The 14,767-nt window shown below is 55.2% G+C and overlaps 1 protein-coding gene across 1 annotated transcript in view; it reads right to left on the bottom strand.

Annotated features, from left to right (window-relative positions):
* The window catches only part of RTEL1 (regulator of telomere elongation helicase 1), a 267,031-nt gene that overhangs the window by 226,605 nt on the left and 25,659 nt on the right, over positions 1-14,767 (bottom strand).

The following is a 14,767-nucleotide window of genomic DNA, read 5'->3' as shown; positions in this document are numbered from 1 at the left end:
CATACACACACAAGTACATGTCCAAATACGTACTTCGTCTGGGCCGCAGTCATATGCACACAAGTACCTGCGCAAATACATGCTCCAGTCTAGGTTATAGTCTTACGCGCACACATCCCCACGCATGACGCCACCACAAGGCAAGAATGCGCACTCTATGTGTGTGAGAATAGAACCACCTTCGCGGCGTAGCATGCGGCGAAGCAAAGCCTGCCTGCACCTTACGCACGTTTAGGCTCAGATCTGTTCAACATCCGACACCGAATATCAACGAAGGCCTGAAGAGCTTCTGAACAGCTCAGCCTCTTGACCAGTCAAGAATCCTTGAAGACTGGGGCCGAGAGCAAGCATCCCCCTGCTTGTTCAGCTAAACAAAGGAAAAATGGAGAAATTACTTACCTAATAATTTCATTTTCCTTAGTGTAGACAGATGGACTCAGGACCAATTGGGTTAAGCTCCCCTGGTAGCAGATGGTGATGTGTGGTGCCTGAGCTTGAGACCAATATGGAGACAGCAGCTGACCCAGACTCCTCTGCTATCTTACAGGTCGATACTGTAACGTGCGGTTGAAGATTTCCCGTCTGTAACGTGCTGTGAGCGCACAATTCGGACGCGTAAGGCGATCCAGCGATACAGTCTCCAGTTTCACGCGTCCTTAGCGCTTCTTAAAACAGACGCATAACCCTTTCCGCACACAGCATGTATATGATATGTAAATGAACGAATTAGCTGTATAATGAAGGAATTAGCTATTCCCCTCCGATACTGTGACGCGCGCTCAGATTATCTCCTTTGTAACCCGCTATTTTGCCGCGTCCTTAACCTGTTAGTTTACCGCTACCCTCTACTTGGTGTTAGTGTGGTGTTCGAAAATGTAAACGGGAATAAAGTGTAAAAAATGGGGGTAAAACCAAAAGGGAGTAAAGTGTAAAAAACCATGGACAACCTCCATATTAACATTGCAGCGTAAGTTGTTTATATATATGTATAAATACCTGTCACTTTCCGAATCCCCCAGGCGTGCGGGCGCGTGTTCGATCCAGGCCACGGCCGGAGCGGGCGGGTCGGCGTGCATTCATCCAGGCAGAGGGAACCGGAGGCGAAAGCGGCCTCCGGAGGTCGTCCATGGTTTTTTACACTTTACTCCCTTTTACACTTTACTCCCTTTTGGTTTTACCCCCATTTTTTACACTTTATTCCCGTTTTAATTTTCGAACACCACACTAACACCACATTAACACCAAGTAGAGGGTAGGCGGTAAACTAACAGGTTAAGGACGCGGCAAAAAAGAAAATTATTACTTACCTGCCAATTTTCGTTCCTGTAGTAAGATGGATCAGTCCAGACAGTGGGTTATGTCCCCAATCCAGCAGATGGAGTCAGCACAAGCTTTGAGGGGGCGTATCCATATATACTACTACCCCCTCTGCAGGAGTTCAGTATCGAGTATATCAAAGCCAGAGTAGTAACCCCCGAAGGATCAAGTTTGTGGAAACAGATAATGAAAACAATTGTAACCGCAACAAGTAAACCGCAAACATCCTACCAACTTGTAGGGAGCTGTGAAAAACAGCGAAAAGAAACGACTGTGAAGACACAGAACACTGCGAGCAAGAAGTAGCGCAGAGCTGAGCAGGATCAAGAACCCAAACGCGGTGGGCGTCTGGACTGATCCATGATACTACAGGAACGAAAATTAGCAGGTAAGTAATAATTTTCTTTTCCCTGTACGTACCTGGATCAGTCCAGACAGTGGGATGTACCCAAGCTTCCCTAAATCGGGTGGGGTCCTGCGAGGCCTGCTCGGAGAACCTGCTCGCCAAAGTGTCCAGAGACCGAAGAGGCGAGGTGCATACGATAGTGCCTCGAGAACGTGTGTAACGATTTCCAGGTGGCTGCTCTACAAATTTCTTGCGAGGATACCGAGCGAGACTCCGCCCAGGACGCCGCCTGAGAACGTGTAGAATGCGCTACGATTCCGGGTGGGGGAGTCCGACCCGCCCCAATGTAGGAAGCAGCAATGCCGGCCTTCAGCCATCTGGCAATGGTAGTCTTCGAAGCCTGAGACCCCTTCTTAGGGCCGGACCAGAGGACGAAGAGACGGTCATAGAAACATAGAAATGACGGCAGAAGAAGACCAAACGGCCCATCCAGTCTGCCCAGCAAGCTTCACCTTTTTTTTACTCATACTTATCTGTTTCTCTTAGCTCTTGTAGCCTCCAGATAGAGATGCAAAGTGCGCTTTACATCCAGGAGACGGAAAGACTTCGGCTCTGAGGAAGAGAAGGACGGCAACTCCACCGTCTGGTTCACATGGAATGCCGAAACCACCTTCGGAAGAAAGGAAGGAACGGTGCGAAGCGAAACTCCAGAGTCGGAGAAACGGAGATAGGGCTCTCTACACGACAGAGCCTGCAGCTCCGAGATGCGTCGAGCGGAACAGATGGCCACAAGAAACAGAGTCTTGAGAGTGAGATCCTTTATCGTTGCGCTGCGCAGCGGCTCGAACGGTGGTCCCGACAGGGAGCGAAGCACAAGGTTAAGACTCCAGGAGGGACAAGGGTCCCGTAACGGAGGACGCATATGCTTGACACCCTTGAGAAAACGAGCAATGTCAGAATGCTGTAGAAGAGAGCCCCCATCGCTCAATAGCGAACCAAGTGCGGCCACCTGAACCCGTAGTGAATTATAGGCGAGCCCTTTTTCCACCTCCGCCTGTAGAAACTGAAGGATCTGAGATACAGAAGCCTTAGCGGGTCTCGTGGCCTGGCTGGTACACCACAGCTCGAACACTTTCCAGACGCGAACATAGGCCGCCGACGTTGATGTCTTTTGTGCCCGCAATAGTGTGGATACTACAGCCTCCGGGGAGCCCCGACGCCGGAGGCGGCGCCTCTCTAAAGCCAGGCCGCAAGACAGAAGAGTTCTGCCTGCTCGAAAAATACCGGGCCCTGATGTAGGAGCTGGGGGAGGTGCCCCAGCCTGATTGGCCCGTCGATCACCAGCTGTAGCAGGTCCACAAACCAGGGTCGTCTGGGCCATTCCGGAGCGACGAAGACCACGGTCCCCTGATGGCTTTCTATTCTGCGGAGCATCCTGCCCACCAGGGGCAACGGAGGAAAGGCGTAGAGCAGAAGATGTGGCGGCCACGGGAGGACCAGGGCATCCACTCCCTCCGCGCCGCGCTCTCTCCGGCGACTGAAGAAGCGGACGCCATCAGATCCAGGTGGGGGGCCCCCCACCGATGGACGATAAGTTGCATCGCTTTGTCGGAGAGAGCCCACTCTCCTGGGTCCAGCAGTTGACGACTGAGGAAGACCGCCTGGACGTTGTCCACCCCGGCGATGTGCAAGGCCGCTAGCCGGACGAGATGACGCTCCGCCCATTGCATCAGCAGCGCCGCCTCGAGCGCGACCTGCGGGCTGCGCGTGCCTCCTTGTCGGTTGATGTAGGCCACGGTGGTAGCATTGTCCGATAGAATTCTGACTTCCCGGTTCCGAAGAAGCGGGAGGAAATGTCGCAGAGCTAGCCGGACCGCCCTGGTTTCCAGACGGTTGATTGACCACTTTGCCTCCACCGCGAACCACGTCCCCTGCGTGGCGCTTCGATCGCATACTGCACCCCTGCCTGCTAGACTGGCATCGGTAGTCACCACCACCCAATTTGGCAGATCGAGGGACACGCCCCGGGCCAGGTTCGGCGGATCCAACCACCAGCCCAGACTGTCCCTGGCATTCTGCGGGAGCGGGAGAATCATCTGGTAGTCCTGTGATACTGGTTTCCACCGGGAGAGGAGCGCCCACTGTAAGGTCCTGAGGTGCGCGAAAGCCCAAGGTACAAGGTCGATGGTGGACCCCATCACTCCCAGGAGTTGTAGGTAGTCCCAGGAGGTGGGCTCTGGTAATGCAGAGAACCGTCGTGTGTGACCCCGCAAGGATTGAGCCTTGTCCTGGCGCAGAAAAACTTTGCCCAGTAGGGTGTCGAAGGTCGCCCCCAAGAAATCCAAGCGTTGCGAGGGAGTGAGGGAGCTCTTGGAGAAGTTCACTACCCATCCAGGGAATGTAGAAACCGTACTCCCCGAGTCACCGCTGAGCGTCCATGATCGAATGACTTCGCCCGGATGAGCCAATCGTCCAGATAAGGATGAACCAGGATGCCTTCCTTCCGGAGGGCTGCAGCCACGACTATCATGATCTTGGTGAAGGTGCGCGGCGCCGTCGCCAATCCGAACGGGAGAGCCGTGAACTTAAAATGCTGGTCCAGGATTTTGAAACGAAGGAAACGGTGGTGGTCCGGGCGGATGGGAATGTGCAGGTAGGCCTCCGTTAAGTCCAGGTAGGCGAGAAACTCCCCCCGATGTACCGCCGCAATCACTGATCGGAGCGTTTCCATGCGGAACCGAACGACTCGAAGGGATTTGTTGACTTCCTTGAGGTCCAGTATAGGCCGGAAGGAACCGTCCTTCTTTGGCACGACGAAATAGATGGAATAGTGGCCCGAGCCCACCTCTCCGAAGGGCACGGGCGCAATACCGCCTATCTCCCGGAGTCTGTCCAGAGTCAGCTGCACCGCCCTTCTTTTGAGGTCCGAGCCACAGGGAGAAAAGATGAACCTTCCCTGCGGAGGGCGGACAAATTCCAATGCGTAGCCATGTTTTATGGTATCCAGGACCCACTTGTCCGAGGTGATCCGCACCCACTCCGCATAGAAAAACGTTAGCCGGCCCCCAATCCTGGGGACAGAGGAGTGGGCGAGACTGGCATCATTGTGAAGACTTGTTAGAGGGGTTCCCGGGTCCGGGAGTAGTGCGTGCGGGCCAACGCCCACGAAAGGAGCGCGACCAGGGCTGAGACCTGGGGGCGGATGGCCGGGCGGCCGCCTGTCTGTATCCCCTGTAGCGCCGCTGCGCTCTGGCTCTGGTCCGAGAAGAAGAAAACGCTCTGGATGGACGAAACCTATCCTCCGGGAGCCGATGAACAGCATTCTCCCCCAGGGACTTGATGATCTGACCCAAATCCTCCCCGAAGAGGAACTTGCCCCTGAAGGGGAGAGAGCCCAGACTGGACTTCGAGGACGTATCTGCCGCCCAGTTGCGTAGCCATAGTAGTCGGCGTGCCGCCACTACTGATACCATGGATCTTGCGAGGACCCGAAAAAGATCGTACAAGGCGTCCGCCCCATACGCCACCGCGGCCTCCAGCCGATCCGCCTGGGCAGCCTCATCGGCCGGCAGATTCTGAGACGTGAGGAGTTGTTGTACCCAAAGGAGACTAGCCCGCTGGGCAAGCGAACTGCACATCACCGCCCGCATACCCACAGCGGAGACCTCGAAAACCCGCTTAAGGAAAACCTCCAACTTACGATCCTGTGTGTCTCGCAATGCCGCACCTCCCGTTACTGGGATAGTCGTCCTCTTCGTGACCGCCGACACTGCGGAGTCCACCTTTGGGACCTTGATGAGGTCCAGAAAATCTTCAGGGAGCGGGCACAGCTTTTCCATCGCCCGGCTGCTCTTCAGGGAGGCCTCCGGGGTGTCCCATTCCCTGGTGAGAAGTTGTAAAAACGAGTCATGGATAGGAAAAGCCCGAGCCCTCGGCCAAAGCGCCGCCAGGACTGGATCTCCCTTCTTTGAGGAGGTGACGACAGCGGGAGCCACTGGAGCAGGCGGTTCCGGTGGAGGGTCCAAATCTAATTCCTGAATGATCTGCGGGATGAGGTCGTCCAGTTCTTCTCTCTGGAAGAGGCGTAGGGTACGCGGATCATCCCCTTCTTGCGTGCCGTCCCCTTGGCCCCCGTCCTGGAGGTCAGGTCCCTGTCCCGCTGGGTCGGGCACCGCCCCCACTGCCGCTGGCGCCGAACGGACCCGAGTAGGAGGACGGGAGGCCCCCGCTCCCGAAGGGTCGGGGGGGGGGGGGTCCCACAGGTGTGTCCAGTCCCTGTAGATAAGCGGTATGCATGAGCAGGATAAACTCCGGAGAGAATCCCGGCCTGCCCGGGTGTGCTTCGAGGGGTGGCGTGGTTCCTGCTCCCTGGCTCTGGGTGCTTGGCTCCTGCACCAGAATCGGGGGGGCGCCCCCGTTTGTAGGGTCTTCCCGAGAGACGTTCTCCCTCGTGTCCTGCGCCTCCGGGCGCTCAGAATGTAAGCTGGCCCCCGTTCCCGCCAAAAATGGCGGAGTGGCCGGCCCGCGCCGCCCGGGCAAAAAAGAAAATTCAGTAAGGGACTGTGAGGTACCTTCCCCCCCGGGAAGGCATCGTGCACAGATGCCCTCCCGGGAAATCCGGGACCCCGGGTCGCCGCAGGCCGCACAGCACAACGGCCACGGCATCGGGATCGCCGGGGGAGAGATGAAAAACGGCGGCAAAAAAGAGCAAAAGCCTCGGGGGGGGGGGGGGCCACGCACACGAAAGCGCCGCTGCGGGGGGGCCCGGGCGGCCCGCACTGCCCGCTGTCCGCAATTACAGCGGGGTGCCGCGGGGGGGCCTTCCCGGCCACACAACCCGCCCCAGAAGTCTTTCCCAAGCGCGGCAGCAGCCCACGAGGAGCTGCAAAATGGCCGCGGGTGAGTGAAGAAAAACGAAGAGGCCGGCACCACTGGCTTTCGCGGGCACCGGGAGCTGTGCTGTGAAGAAAAACTACAGAAGAATAAAACTTACTTACCCCTGCTGCAACGACAAAGAAAACAGCACGGCTGCAGAAAAGAGACAGGAGAGATATTGTCACTCCCCAAAAGGTGAAAGGACCCTGCTTTACTTTTTTTTTTTTTTTTTTAAACTTGATACAAGACTTGATACAAACTTGATCCATGAGAAAAAGGCAGCAAAATAATCAAGCAAAAGAAGTGAGAAAGAAGGAAAAGGAGGAGAAGCCTGATTCCCCTACTCGCATCTGCTGGAGTCAGAAGATACTGAACTCCTGCAGAGGGGGTAGTAGTATATATGGGAACGCCCCCTCGAAGCTTGTGCTGACTCCATCTGCTGGATTGGGGACATAACCCACTGTCTGGACTGATCCAGGTACGTACAGGGAACAAGGGATCCAACTCCTCCCGGCAAAACAGCTGAGAAACCCGGGGGTCGTCCCCCTCTACTGGAGCGACTCATCAACACTGGAGGAGAGGATCCAGAAAGATCCCAAGGGAGCAGGATCCGGAACCCCCCCAGGAGCCGAAAGGGCATCCAGAGACATGTCCCGCTGCACAATCTTCGCGGGAGGGGGCTGCTCATCCTGCTGATGAGCTTTTGCCTCCAAAAAAGCCCTATGCATAAGTAAAATAAATTTTGAAGAAAAAACTGACTGGCCCTTTAAGGGATCCGATAGGTGAGGGGGAGGACCGGGCTCCCCGAGGGTGCGGGCCCCGGATTGCGCGGTCGAACGGGACTCAGACTGGGAGGAGAACTCGGAGAATCCTCTCCCCCAGTCGGCAGGCAGGGCTCCGACAAAATGGCCGCCGTTCCTGCGCACGCCAGCGACAGACCCGGACACGATCGTCGTTCCGCACCTCGTGGCAAAATGGACCCAAAACCACCCCCGGACGAGCCCTCCCTCCCGGGAAGGCAGTGGGTGCAAACCCCGTCCCGCGAGAGGCGCAACCCCACCTCCCCACATGCTGAGCACGATAGCCCTCGTGGCATCCCGGGAGGGTGGGGGTGTTTCCAAACAGCGCAGTAGGAAAGAAAAGGAAGAAAGGAAAATTAGTTTCTTACCTGATAATTTTCGTTCCTGTAGTACCACGGATCAGTCCAGACACCTGGGTTGTGACTCCGCACCAGCAGATGGAGACAGAGCAAGATCTGTCGGGCTTAGCCATATATAGCAACGTGCCTCACACAGCCCCTCAGTCTTACGCAATGTCAAAGCAGAAAAGGACAAATAGACTATCTAACTAACCTATCCCCCACGGGGACCAATTCAGAAAACCCCCAACTGGAACAGAACTCCCCAACCGGAGGAGCGAACCAAAAGAACCAGATTAGGTAAATAAACAAACCAAAGAGCGGACTCTCCGTTACTTCAGATTAGCAATCACGGGCGGGATCCTGGACTGATCCGTGGTACTACAGGAACGAAAATTATCAGGTAAGAAACTAATTTTCCTTTCCCTGTACGTACCCGGATCAGTCCAGACACCTGGGATGTACCAGAGCCAACTTACCGAGGGTGGGAACCAGAGAGTCCCACTCGGAGTACCCTCTCGCCAAAACCCCCGGAATCAGCGGCCTGAACATCCAGCCGGTAATGCCTAGTAAAGGTATGTAACGACTTCCAAGTAGCCGCCCTGCAAATCTCCTGTGGCGACACCTGAGAGGATTCCGCCCAAGAAGCAGCATGCGATCATGTCGAGTGAGCCTTGAGACCCACGGGAACGGGCTTTCCCTGCACTACATACGCCGAGCCAATGGCCTCCTTGAGCCAACGCGCAATCGTAGTCCGGGAAGCCGCACCACCTCTCTTTGGACCGGAAAACAGAACAAAGAGGTGGTCTGACACCCGGAAAGGGTTAGTAACCTCTAGATAGCGGAAGAGAACTCTACGCACATCTAGCATCCGTAATGCCCTCGTTTTCGGTTCCGACCGCTCCCCAACCGGAAAAGCGGGGAGCTCGATCGACTGATTCAAATGAAACGCCGACACCACTTTTGGCAAAAAGGAGGGGACCGTCCTTAAAGAAACTCCCGACTCTGAGATCCGCAAAAACGGCTCCCTACATGACAGTGCCTGCAACTCCGAAACGCGTCTCGCCGAGGCAATCGCGACGAAGAAAACCGTCTTTAGCCTAAGGTCCTTGAGAGTTGACCGCTTGATCGGCTCAAAAGGTGACGAGCACAAGCGGAAAGTACCCAATTGAGATTCCAGGACGGACAAGGATGACGCAATGGAGGACGGAGATGCTTAGCCCCCCTAAGAAAACGAGCACATCCGGGTGTAGTGCCAGAGACACCCCCTGCACCTTGCCCCTGAGACAGCCAAGCGCCGCCACCTGGACCCGCAGGGTACTACACGAGAGACTTTTGGAAAGACCGGTCTGAAGAAAAGCTAATATATCAGAAACGGAAGCTATCATAGGATCTACATTGTGCTCCCTACACCAGTCCTCAAAAACCGCCCAGACTCGGACATAAGAACATAAGAACATGCCATACTGGGTCAGACCAAGGGTCCATCAAGCCCAGCATCCTGTTTCCAACAGTGGCCAATCCAGGCCATAAGAACCTGGCAAGTACCCAAAAACTAAGTCTATTCCATGTTACCATTGTTAATGGCAGTGGCTATTCTCTAAGTGAACTTAATAGCAGGTAATGGACTTCTCCTCCAAGAACTTATCCAATCCTTTTTTAAACACAGCTATCTAACTGCACTAACCGCATCCTCTGGCAACAAATTCCAGAGTTTAATTGTGCGTTGAGTAAAAAAGAACTTTCTCAGATTAGTTTTAAATGTGCCCCATGCTAACTTCATGGAGTGCCCCCTAGTCTTTCTACTATCCGAAAGAGTAAATAACCGATTCACATCTACCCGTTCTAGACCTCTCATGATTTTAAACACCTCTATCATATCCCCCCTCAGTCGTCTCTTCTCCAAGCTGAAAAGTCCTAACCTCTTTAGTCTTTCCTCATAGGGGAGTTGTTCCATTCCCCTTATCATTTTGGTAGCCCTTCTCTGCACCTTCTCCATCGCAATTATATCTTTTTTGAGATGCGGCGACCAGAATTGTACACAGTATTCAAGGTGCGGTCTCACCATGGAGCGATACAGAGGCATTATGACATTTTCCGTTTTATTCACCATTCCCTTTCTAATAATTCCCAACATTCTGTTTGCTTTTTTGACTGCCGCAGCACACTGTACCGACGATTTCAATGTGTTATCCACTATGACACAGGGATGTAGACAGGGATGTAGACTGCTTTTGGGACCGCAACAACATGGCTATCACCGCATCCGAATAACCTTTACTCTTCAAACGCTGCCTCTCAAAAGCCATGCCGCGAGACAAAAGTGATCCGTGTCCTCCAAACAAACGGGGCCTTGACGGAGGAGACCCGTGAACCCCTGAAGACGAAGGGGAGGATCCACTGTTAACTGGATTTAGGTCCGTGAACCACGGGCGCCGCGGCCACTCTGGTGCCACCATGATCACGTCGGACGAGTGGAGCTCTATGCGCCGAAGCACCTTGCCTATCAGCGGCCAAGGAGGAAACACATACAGCAGCACGTCCGTCGGCCAGGGAAGAACCAACGCGTCGACGCCCTCGGCCCCTCTCTCTCTCCTCCGGCTGTAAAATCATGGAGCCTTCGCGTTCTTTAACGTAGCCATCAGGTCCATGTGTGGCGTTCCCCACCTTTCGCAGATGAGGCGAAAAGCGTCTGCCGCTAGCTCCCATTCTCCGGGATCCAGATGATGACGGCTGAGAAAGTCCGCCTGAACATTGTCGACTCCGGCAATATGAGACGCCACGATGTTGCTGAGATTTTGTTCCGCCCAGCACATCAAGAGCTGCGCCTCCTCCGCAACTAGCGGACTTCTGGTCCCGCCCTGACGATTGATGCACGCCACGGTGGTTGCATTGTCCGACAACACTCGGACCGCCTTTCCCCAAACCAACGGGAGAAAGGACTGCAGTGCCAGGGTCACCGCCCTGGTCTCCAGTCGATTGATGGACCACTGAGATTGAGCCACGGACCATCTGCCCTGCCAAGGCAGACCGCTCCTCAACCAGAGAGACTGGCATCCGTGGTAACCACCGTCCAGTCGGGCATCAGCAGGGATACTCCACAAGTCAGGTGGTCCACATCTAGCCACCAGTGAAGACTGGCCCTCGCCTGGTTCGTAAGCGGGAGCGGGAGGTGGAATTCTTCCGACACCGGCTTCCAACGGGAGAGCAATGCTGATTGTAACGGATGTAGATGAGCAAAAGCCCAGGGAACCAAAGCTAGCGTTGATGCCATAGAACCTAAAACCATCAGATAATCGCAAACTTGCGGAACCCGAAGGGACAATAACCGTTGCACTTGACTCTGAAGCTTGCACATATGCTCCCCGGAAAGGAACACCTTGCCCTGTTTCGTGTCGAACCGGGCTCCCAGATACTCCAAGGACTGGGTGGGAAGCAGATGACTCTTGGTGAGATTGACCACCCATCCCAGGGACCGCAAGAGTTGAAGGACTCTGTCGACCACCTGACGACACTGAATCTCGGACTTGGCCCGAATCAACCAATCGTCCAAGTAGGGGTGTACCAGGAACCCCTCTCACCGGAGCTGAGCCGCCACCACTACCATTACCTTTGTAAAGGTGCGGGGAGCAGTGGCGAGGCCGAAAGGAAGAGCCCTGAACTGATAGTGTGTCTGCCCAGAATGCAAAATCGGAGGAACCTTTGATAAAACGGCTGAATGCCTATATGAAGGTACGCTTCCGTGAGGTCTAATGAGGCCAGGAATTGGCCTGGACGGACCGAGGCGATCACTGATCGAATCGTCTCCATCTTGAAGCGTGGAATGCGAAGACATCTGTTTACCCCTTTCAGGTGTAAGATTGGCCTGAACGTGCCGTCCTTCTTTGGCACGATGAAGTAAATGGAGTAACGGCCCTCGCCTTGCTGTCCGGGAGGCATGGGAGATATCGCTCCCAAGCCTTCCAGGCGCCGAAGAGTTTCCCTCACTGCTACTAGCTTTTCTGGGCACTTGCAGGGCAACACGAGGAACTTGTCTGCAGGAATCCGTGCAAAATCTAACGCGTAACCTTGACTTATCACGCCGAGGACCCACTGATCCGGCGTTATTTTGGTCCATTCCTCGGAAAACAACGCCAACCTGGCCCCTACGTGTGGCAGGCCCGACTGGAGCTGTCGAGAGGAATGGACCGTCCGCGCCTCATTGTGAGGCCTTAGACCCCGTTCCCGCTGGGGTTCCACCCTGTCTCCCGAACCGCTTCCCACGAAAGGACTGAAGCCACGAGGACGACCGGGAGGCACCCGAACGGTAGGAAGAGCCGGAGGCTTTCTGAGGACGCGACCTCCTATTCCCTCGGAAACGGGACCTACTGGAGAAAGAGGACAGAGTTCTAGACCTGTCTTCAGGCAATTTAAATGCCCTGTTTTCTCCGAGCGACATCATCAAATCATCTGTTTGCCAAACAACAATTTTCCTTTAAACGGCAGCAATCCAAGGTGAGCCTTGGACGACCCATCCACCGCCCAATTGCGTAGCCAAAGGAGACGGCGTGCGGAAACCGCCGAAACCATGGATCTGGCTGACATACAAAGGAGGTCATAGAGAGCATCCGCACTGTATGCAATCACTGCCTCCAAAAGATCTGCCTGAGTGGATTCTTCCTCGGAGAGGTCTGAATTGGCTTGGAGTACCTGGGCCCAGCGCAGGCCAGCTCGCAAGGCGAAATTACTACAGATGGCTGCGCAGACCCCCAATGCCGAAACTTCAAAAATCTTCTTAAGCTGCAGCTCCAGCTTCCTATCTTGTATGTCTTTGAGAGCTGTGGCTCCTGTGACCGGAATCGCCGACCATTTCGTAACCGCCGACACTGCCGCGTCCACTCTGGGCAGACGGAGGAGCTCCAACGCGTCTTCTGGAAGCGGGTAGAGCTTATCCATGGCCTTACTCACCTTCAGGCCCAACTCCAGTGTATCCCATTCCCGGAAAAGAATATCCGACGCCGAGAAGTGGAATGGGAAGGCCACTGCCGGCCCAGTGAGGCCCAATAGCACCGGATCCATTTTAGCCCCCGGACAAGACACCACCGGCGGGGCTTCCACACCTAGCTCCTGAAGGATAGCCGGAATAAGCGGGGCCAGTTCATCCCTCCTAAACAGCCGGACCACCTTCGGGTCATCACCATCTACTGCCGGTGTTCCTTTGCCGGTACCCGGCTGGGAGGGACCCTCTCCGGTCGCCCCATCAGCCCCCCCCCCCCCCCAAGGGCTCTCTGGACGGGTCCGCCTCGTCCGGCGACGTGGAAGCGGTGTCCGTGTCCTGAGGGATACCCCGCAACGGGCACTTCTCCTTAGGCAGGGCCGAAGCACTATTAGATCCATCCTTGGACTTCCTCTTCCGGGATCCGGACTGTCTGTCGGATCCCCTTGCAGAAGACCTCTTTCCCGCTTTCCGCCTTGAAAGTTTGTGCTTAAGGACTTTACGCAGCAGAAGCACAAAGTCCGATGAAAAAGAGGACTCCGAGCCCGAGGACGCCTCGTCTGCGCTATCTTCAACCGGGGACTCAGCCCCCTCCGGGGCCCCCCCCCCCCCCCCAGAAGGCCGCTGCTGTAGTGAACGCGCGGGAGGCATGCCGCCATCACCAGCAGCCTCCCGCGCGACTTCCCGGCCGGTTCCCAAAATGGCCGCCACTCCCGCGCTAAGCGGGAACGGCTCAGCAGCCACCTCTGCGGTCTTCCCTTCACACGGCGGCGATCGCGCCGGCCGGGACCAGCCACCCCGACCGGCCCCGGACGGTCCGTCGCCGCCCGAGACACAGGCCGAGCAAATCCCATCGCGCAGCAGACCGACCCCCTCGGCATCCTTCCCTCAGCCGGAGCGACTATGAAACTAACTTAAAACTAAAATCAAAACTAACAAAAAACTAAAAGCTAAAGCTAGCCGCCCCGGCCGAAGAAACGGAGAGTCGGTGCAAAACAAAAAACAAATGTTTCCTTTTTTTTTTTTTTTTAAACTTGCCACTGTTCCCGGTCCTGAGGCTCCTGCTCCAGCGGTGGTGAGTGAACCGGGCTCCCCGGTGTCACCCCCGACGCTGCTACCTGGAAAGGCCGGGTCCTCGACCCTTAGCAGCGGCCTCAACCAGGGGGGATGGTCCCCTCAGAACCTTCCAACCCCACTGGGAGGCAGGACAGGACCTTCCTTTCACTTTTTTTTTTTTTAACCTTTTTTTTTTCCCCCAAACACTAAAATCACAACAAACCCTGACTAACTACAAGATACCCAGGGATTCAGAGGCTGTGGCTGCACCTGCACCATCTGCTGGAGACAGAGTAAGACTGAGGTGCTGTGTGAGGCACGTTGCTATATATGGCTAAGCCCGACAGATCTTGCTCTGTCTCCATCTGCTGGTGCAGAGTCACAACCCAGGTGTCTGGACTGATCCGGGTACGTACAGGGAACTTAAAATACCCTGCCGACTCGCGGCCTTCCGGAGCTCTGGGAACGCTGCAGCACCCGAGGAAACTCGTCTCGGGGCGCCGAGGGGAGGGACCGGCCCACCGGTTAATCCCCCTCCGGGAACAAGGCTTTTAGAGCTGCCAGCCCCCGCCTTACCTCTACCTGCTGAGCGAAAAGCCTGGGAAAATAAAACCGCACTGAGCTTTTTTTTTTTATACAACCAACTTGCTGTCGCCAAAGGTGTTAACTAAATCATCCAGAGCCTTAGAACGCTGTAAAAAAAAAAAAAAATGATGTAACTAAATTTAAAGAAATTGAAAGATCAGGACCGCAGGTTCTGTCAACCCTTCTGCTGAGAGTCAGAGAAATACTGAGGGATCGCAGGTGGCACTCCAGGATAAGAGGGGGGCCTTTTCAGTTTTTTTCTCTGACTCCCTCTGCTGGACGGGAGACACAGCCCAGCGGTCTGGACTGATCCGGGTACGTACAGGGAACTATGTGTTCTGTTGGCTTGCGCTTAAAGTTTTATGCGACAGATTTCAGGCGCCTAGGCAGGACACAGTGAGACGCACACACAGCCCATGCGCCTGGCTATACCTGTATTCTGCGCTTAGTAGGTTGAGCGTGCGCAATGTTATGT

The sequence above is a fragment of the Rhinatrema bivittatum genome, chromosome 8 (assembly GCF_901001135.1).
Source record: "Rhinatrema bivittatum chromosome 8, aRhiBiv1.1, whole genome shotgun sequence".
NCBI lineage: Eukaryota > Metazoa > Chordata > Amphibia > Gymnophiona > Rhinatrematidae > Rhinatrema > Rhinatrema bivittatum.
The sequence above is the reverse complement of the archived record's forward strand: the minus strand, read 5'-3'. Positions and strand labels throughout refer to the sequence as shown.